The sequence below is a fragment of the Rhincodon typus genome, chromosome 22 (genome assembly GCF_021869965.1).
Source record: "Rhincodon typus isolate 14 chromosome 22, sRhiTyp1.1, whole genome shotgun sequence".
Classification (NCBI taxonomy): Eukaryota; Metazoa; Chordata; class Chondrichthyes; order Orectolobiformes; family Rhincodontidae; genus Rhincodon; species Rhincodon typus.
Window position 1 is genome coordinate 8930610 of NC_063353.1, and position 7928 is coordinate 8938537.

Consider the following 7928-nt stretch of genomic DNA (forward strand, 5'->3'; position numbering starts at 1 on the left):
GCTGCTTGGCCTGCTGTGTTCATCCAGCTCTACACCTTGTTATCTCATTATTATAAACTTGTGTTTTGTTGCAGAAAAGAATCAATTCTAGTAAAGTCAGGTAAGTTGCATACGAGCAATTGGGAGAGAACGCTTAGTGAGACAGTGTGCATATTTTTGGGAATTTGCAGCACCATGGAAATTCAGTGCAGAGTGGAAAAGGTGCTTTTTTTCTGTTTAATTGTAAGGTTTGTTTTGTACTTTACAATTTGTGAGCCTATATTTTTCAGATTCAACTGAGCAGCGGGAGGAGAGTCCAAGTTTAGTAGCCATGGCTTCAGGGGGTCTGCTGATTGGGAAAACAAATCAAACAGTTCTATCACGGGAAAGTGGTGTGTTGATTGATTCATGATTTTAAAAAGTGTATTTTTTGGAAGAAGAGATTAACTGAGAAACAACAAGAATAAGTGAAAGTCAGGGACAATAAAGTAAAGAAATATAAGTAAGCAAAGTTGCCTAAGGAAATTGCAGTTAATCTAAGGGAAGTACATTAATAGTATTTTTACATAAGCATTATAATTTTTTTAAAAAAAGGTGTAATTAATGTGTTTAAAGGAAGTCCTAACAGCAGAACTCGCACCTGTGGTACATTTCTCCAGCGCTAAATGGCAAATCGTGGAAGCTTCAGTTGTCTCAGGTGACCAGAAGCAGGAAATTTGTCCAGCTGCAGTTCCTAGTGAATTGCATTTTGGAGCTAGAGATGCAGATGGATTCACTATGGAGCATGACTGATGCTCAGTGAGGTGGTTAAACCACAGATAAAGACTGAACTGGCAGCAAGGGCATGGATAACCACCAGGATGTGCAGAGAAATGCAAGTTGTGCAGGAGTACCCTGTGGCCTTTCTCTTTCTAAAAGATGTATTGTTTTGGATCCTGTTGGGGGAGATGGCTGTGCAGGAGAAAGAAGCGGGAGCCAACTTCATGCCACCGTGTAGATCTGCTACATCAGAAGGGATGAAGAAGAATAGCAGGGTTATAGTGGTGGGGGATTCAATTTTAAGGGGAGCAGTCAGGAATTTCTGTAGCTGCAAAAGAGTCTTTTGGATGGTATGTTGCCTCCACATTGCCAGGGTCAAGAGTGTCACTAAACGATTTCAGAGCATTCTGAAGCGGAAGGCAAATGGACAGGGACCATGGTACATACTGGTATGAATGACACTGGTAGAAAAAGGATGAGGTTCTACAAGCAGAATTTAGGGAGCTGGGAAGTAGATTGAAGAACAAGACCCAAAAGGTACTAATCTAGATGGTAAGGTTGGGGGAAGGTTGATTTTAAGAAAAGCAGGTATGATTTGGCCAGAGTGGATTGGTAGTTGACGCTTTGTGTAAATCTGTGTCAGAGCAATGGGACACATTCAAGAAGGAAACAGAGTATAGGGTCACCACATTTCCAATAAAGATAAAACATGGGACCAACAAATGCAGTGAACCTGGATATCGAGTTATGTACAGAATTGGATAATTAATGATGGTTCCTTCAAAAGGGTTAGCATATAGTTTTCAAGATGTGTGAGTTAGTGTGCAAGGTTGGGAAAAGGTGTCATGCTTTTTAATTTTCCTTGTTGAGTGAGTTCTTTTTGATGTGAATAATATGGAAGTTTACTATGGAGGCAATGGGGATAACAATTCTACCAAATTCTGGAATGCTAGCCTGTTGTGGTGTTCCACATTTTGGTGTTACAACATCAATTTGCATTTTTAGGTATTTTCTGTCTCAGTATTGTTGTAAATTTAGTTAAACTTTACTTCATAATGCTCCATGAAGCACTTTGAAATGTTTTATTGTGTTAAAGACGCTGTCTGAATACATGTTCATGAATGGTTAAACTGCCAGTTTAAATTCTTGGTCCAAATCCTCAGCAGAGTTATTTTTAAATATTTTGGGCTGTTCTTCATAAAGATTATTCACATAAGCGAACAGACAACAGCTTTTCTTTTGTTTATGTTAATTACATTGGTATGATTTACATTATGAATGACGTATTATTTACCACATACTGGGGGAGGGTATCTGTGCAAATGTACTTGTGACTTCAGTGATTAATATGAGAGTTCAGAATCTGCAGGATGTTTTTTGACTTGGAACATTTTCTGCAAATGCATCAGTCTTGAATCTTGGTGATGTTTCTGAAGTTCAGATATGGTTAAATTCCCCCGAAACGAAGCTCCTTATGACAAATCCTCCAATGTGCTCATTTCAAGAACATCACTGCTTAAATAGAGTGTAGAGTCAGATACTGAAGAACTTCTGGGACATTGAAAAGCGTGCATTTTGAGGCAAGATACTTGTTATTGATGTTTTTCTACTGCCGCTCTGTTGAAATTTGATACTGCAGCTATTTTAATAGTCCTGTTAAATTAGTCAAATAATTATGAATTATGAACAGTGCACATTCTACAATTTATTACAATCAAAAAATAGTCCTTGCTAAGGATTATATGAAGATGCTTCCTCTTACAATTACAACCTTGGGAGGAGTTGTTTGATCAAAAGGTAACACTACTGATGAGGTTTCTTTATTTGATGGAGTTTTTCAACCTCCAAGATGTCTGAATTTATTAAAGATGTACTAAAATTAACACAGTTTGATTCCTCGTGGTTGTTAAAGATTTGAAACTGATATTGATTTGTTTTCTTATTAATAATACTCATAAGGAATTCAGAGATGCTTTCAAAAATGTCATGGATTAGACCTCTGTTAAAAGGTTATTGCTTTCCTCATTTGGAATAAGCTTGGCTCTTGCCTTAAACTTTCATATTTGTAAGCGATTTGTGTCTATGTTTTGGAAAAAAAATGTTCCAGCAAACAAATGAATTTGTTGCTGGATTTTATAAATTTTTAACTCTTCATATAAAAATAATAAATTGGACAATAATGCCTTCACAGCTAAAAAGTTATTGAAGTATTAATACAGGCTATGATTTTCAATCGTACCACTAAGCAAAATGTGAATAATTTTAAACATATTTGATTGAGTCTGATTGTATCTTGAGGAAGGGAATGTGCTATAAAGGAATTCATGCACATTTGAACTGTGTTTCATAATTTACATTTCTGCTATGAACTGCAGTTTTTGTGCAAAACATGAACTGCGTGAGGGCTTTAGCCTATAAATTATTCTTCACTTGAATGATTCATGTGTAACAAGGTGAAGGCAAATGTGTTGTGCTAGTTAATTTCTGATAAGTGAATCACCTACAAAGGACTTCCAAAATAAAAAGTGCTTCATGCTTACAGTTTTCTTTATTTAGGTTGTGGAAATTGACATTCTGTTACATTTTAAAATGTGCAGTTTCAACTATGAATGTGGCATGGTTGTTTTCAGCAATTTAACTTACAAACATGATCAACAGCAGTTCAGTCAACAGGGAAAACAATAGTATAGTAGCCAAGTACTTGCATTCACTTAGCATAGTAAACCTAACCATGCTGTTCAAATAATCAGCTCACAAATACTAAATTTGGTGTTGTAATCTTAAAAGCTAGTGAAAAAATAAGCTATCTTTATGTTGTTCTTCACAGTAAACACAAATGATGGACATGATTTCTCATTTCCAGCATCTGCAGTTATTTTATTTTGTTGGATATGGAATTGTGTATGCAACTGCAAGCTATTAATTTTTTTCAGGGGAGAGTACGGGAGGTATTTTACTGTGGGCATGAAGACTAGTGGAAGAAAGGAATTTAAACTAGTCCCATTAACAAAACGATTGGGATGTTCCATAGTGTTTTGTGGCTAATTAAGTACTTTTGAAGTATAGTCACTGGTGTGGTGTAGGAAATGACAGCTCCAACAAACTGTGCTGACCAGATAATCTGTTTTAGTGTTATGGGGTGGATGTAGTTTAGGAGTAATGGCTGATTACTGCCCACTCTCTCAGTTCTGGATGAAACCTGTCTTTGAGGTAGTAACTTTGTCAAAAGCATTTGTACTGTTGTAGATTTGTGTTGTGTGTTCCAGCCCCAATTGAAAATCAGAATCGTGGATTGAATGTATTATAATTTATGTTTTTTCTTTCTTTATATAATGAAAAAATGAATTAACATCCCCCCCCCCCCCCCACCCCCACCAGTAATTCAATATCAAGCCAGAGTAAACGAAAAACACGTCCTGTATTTGTTTTAGTTTCCTAGACTCATTTGCATGATTTCCTGTTTTGGAGTTGGGGCAGAGAAACTGATCCTGAGCTTGGTCCTATGTCACCACTGTTATGTATTCATTGAGACTTGATATTGTCACTTTGTGCAGTTTGTTTGAGCATAAGCAAATGTATCTTGTTAATTCGGGATTTTAAATGAATGTTTAAATAAACCATATAAAATTGTAACATTTTTCCACTATCAGGATTACTTTGCGATGTATTATTTTGGACATCCCATTATTGAAAGGATATTGTAGCCATAGAAAAGTTGCAAAGTAAATAATAATGAAAGATATTGTGGGTTGTGAAGGTATGGCAACAATGAGATATTCGTAAATATGGCGCGAGTGTTTCCAGAGAGCAAAGTAAGTCAAAGGGAATATCTACTAAAATTACAAATTGGAGGTTTGAAAGGGTATACAGTGAAAAATTATTTCTGGTTGGCAGAAATTGGTAATAAGTAGCATAATTTGAGTCAGCATAGACAAAATGGGATGAATGGCCCTCTTCTGTGCTGTATCACTTCTATGGTTCTGTGTGCATTTAGGATAAGGATTTAAAACAAGATTTTTGCAAGAATATACTACGTTTCTTAGAATATATTACCAGAAGTAACTGTTAAAGCTGAGTCGATATATCTAGATTTCCAAAAGGCCTTCACTAACTAATATGGCTGAAGAAAGGGGAGCCAAGTAATAAGCAACAGAGGAGATAGCTAGCTGACCGCAAGAGAAAGCAGAGACAGTATGAGTGAAAATATGCAGCTATTCAGATTACTGGGACCACTGTTTCACTATCTATATTTAAAATTTAGGCTTGAAAATGTATGTTTGATTATAAAATTTGCAGATGACATCAAGTCGAAGTGAACGTCACTACTCACGGTGGCACAGTGGTTACCAATGCTGCCTCACAGCACCAGGGACCCGGGTTCAATTCCAGCTTTGGGTGACTGCGTGAAGTTTGCACATTCTCCCCGTGTCTGCGTGGGTTTCCTCCAGGTGCTCCGGTTTCCTCCCACAGTCCAAAGATGTGCAGGCGAGGTGGATTGACCATGCTAAATTGCCCGTAGTGTTCAGGGATATGTAGATTAGGTGGTTTATAGGGGGATGGGTTTGGGGGTGCTCTGAGGGTCGGTGTGGACTTGTTGGGCCGAAGGGCCTGTTTCCACACTATAGGGATTCTATGATCTATAATTCTAAATGAAAACATTAATTAACTTGTAAATTGAACATTAAATTCACAAATTTCAACTGGCATAAGTTATTATCTTTTGATAAGGAAAGATATTACTTGGAAAAATAAGAATCAAAATGGAGTCAATGAGGAAAGTGACCTCCAAGTAGAAATTTATACATCACTAAATTTAATGACAATGATTAATATGGTATGAAATAAAATATACCAGGCATGAGGTTTTTTTTTAGAGGGAGAGAGAATTGAAAATTAGCTATGGTAAGATAATTTAGCTACAGTAATTTCTACTTTTGTTTTAAATGATTACTTTGTGCTTCTGTTCACTAAGGATGATCTAAGAATATCCCAGAAGTAGAGATTCAAGTGGCTAAGGAGAATGAGGCATATTAAGAAGGCTGTACTGGAGAAATTAATGGGGTTGAAAATTAATAATTCCCCAAGATCTGATGGTATACATCCCAGAGTGTTGAAGAGGTGGCCATAGACATAGTTGATGTATTTATTATCTTCCAACATTCTATACATTCTGGAATGATTCATGCACGTTGGCAGGTGGCAAATGTCACTTCAGCCATTTTGAGAAGGGAGCCAGACAGAAAACAAGCAACTACAGACCCACACGTTGAGTACTGTGTGCAGTTTTACTCTTTATCTCATGATATTCTTGCCTGTGAGGGGGTGCACATTTAATGTAAAGAATGCACAGGATCTGCCTTAAGCAGATTTGTCCAGGCAAAAAGGTTCAATGCTTCCAACCATACATCTCTTTTTTTTTCCCAACTTCATATAGCTTATTGGTTTTAAGTGCAAAATATTATCTTTGTTCTTGGAATCAAAAATAGAAATGCTGGAATCACTAAGCAGATCAGTCACTATCTAAGAAAAGAATAGGGAAGCTGACATATCAACTGTCAGTTAGATCCTTCTTCAGAACTGTTCTATTGAGGAATCTACTCCTGAAGCATTAGCTCATCTGTTCTCATAAATAGGCATTGGCTGTTTAAAGCACTTTCTGTCTGTTTTAGGTTCCAGACAGCTGCAGATATTTGCATTTTGTCCTTTGAATGATAGGCATTACTAATTTATTTGATTTGAGATGCTATTATGAAGTCATTTGAGATCATTCATGTCTGAAAGAGAAAGTTGTATACTGAGCCTTCACGTTCCTTTGTTTAGCATGACACAAGTTTGTTCAGGTTATGATTACTAAATAAATTCACTTTAACCAGTCAAATTAATGGAAATTCAAATGAGGTATGTCTATCATTTAAGGATAAAAGATTATTGCAAAGTAGGAAGTCAACCGATTTACCATTTGAAATTGTGTCCATTAGTACATGGTGCAAAATGAATTGAAATGGTTATCTTACATGAAAGTTGAAAAATAATGATTAAGGCATTGAGATCACAAATTGAGATCATTTTCATTTTCCCTGCAGCCATAATGAATGGAAGGTAACTTGCAAGCATCCGGTGACAGGACATACATCGCAAGAAAACTGTATATTTGTAATGAACGACGAGTAAGTCTTTTACTTGTGTTTTTAATCATGATTTATTCAAGCAGATTATGACTGTAAAACAATATATAAAATGTTTAATCTGTTGGTTTAGAAATATTCATGATGTCTGCCTTAATTAATTTAACACAGATGTTTTGAACATTTGAGTTCTGTGGTTTAGTTTCTGAAGTGGTTTTTTTAAGTGACTACATTTTTTATTCTGGGAAGACATCTCTAAAAATCCTACACAGTAATTGAGATTTCTGCAAAACATTCAAAGCATTTAATTATATGACCATAATTCTATCCAAATGTTCTCTGACTCAGCATGTGCCAAATTTCTCTGACCATAATTCATTTGCTATTTTAGCTGAAGCTACATGGAAATCTGACACATCCATGTATTGTATCCAAGAGGTTAAACAAAGCATTACCAGCAATGCATTAATACTTGGTGGTGAGACATTGTAAATCTTGCCCACCCTTTTATTGCTGGAGATAGGATCTTTCCTGGGAAATAGGAACTGCTACCCAGAACTTGTGCTTCCTCTGTCTTCAACCAAAACATGTCAAGTTGGCTTCCAACATCTATGCCAAGTGTCTTAACAGCAGATTGCAAAATGCCCAAGACAACGATCTCTAGTTCCTCGACACTGCCTGTGCAAAATGTAGATCTATGTTTCACAACACTGTTCAAACAGGCCATATTAGGAGATGTAGTATAGTTCAGTGGAAGTACCCATTGAGTATTGCAGATCTTCATTTCAGCTATGACTACAGTAACAACAGGGATACTAAAATCTGCAAAATTAGATTGGTTAATCATTTATGAAGTACTTTCACGTGGAAATGTGAAACTTATGGCTGTATATTCGTAGTGTTGCATTGAATTGAAGGATCACCCACAGGCATTATTTCCATTAGAAATTCAGGCCATGGCAGTCCAATTACATTTACCTCAATCTGATCTTTATGCTTCACTTGTAATTTTCATCGTCAGTCTTAAAGACTTGCTTGGTATACTTTTTAAATTAATACAGTCAC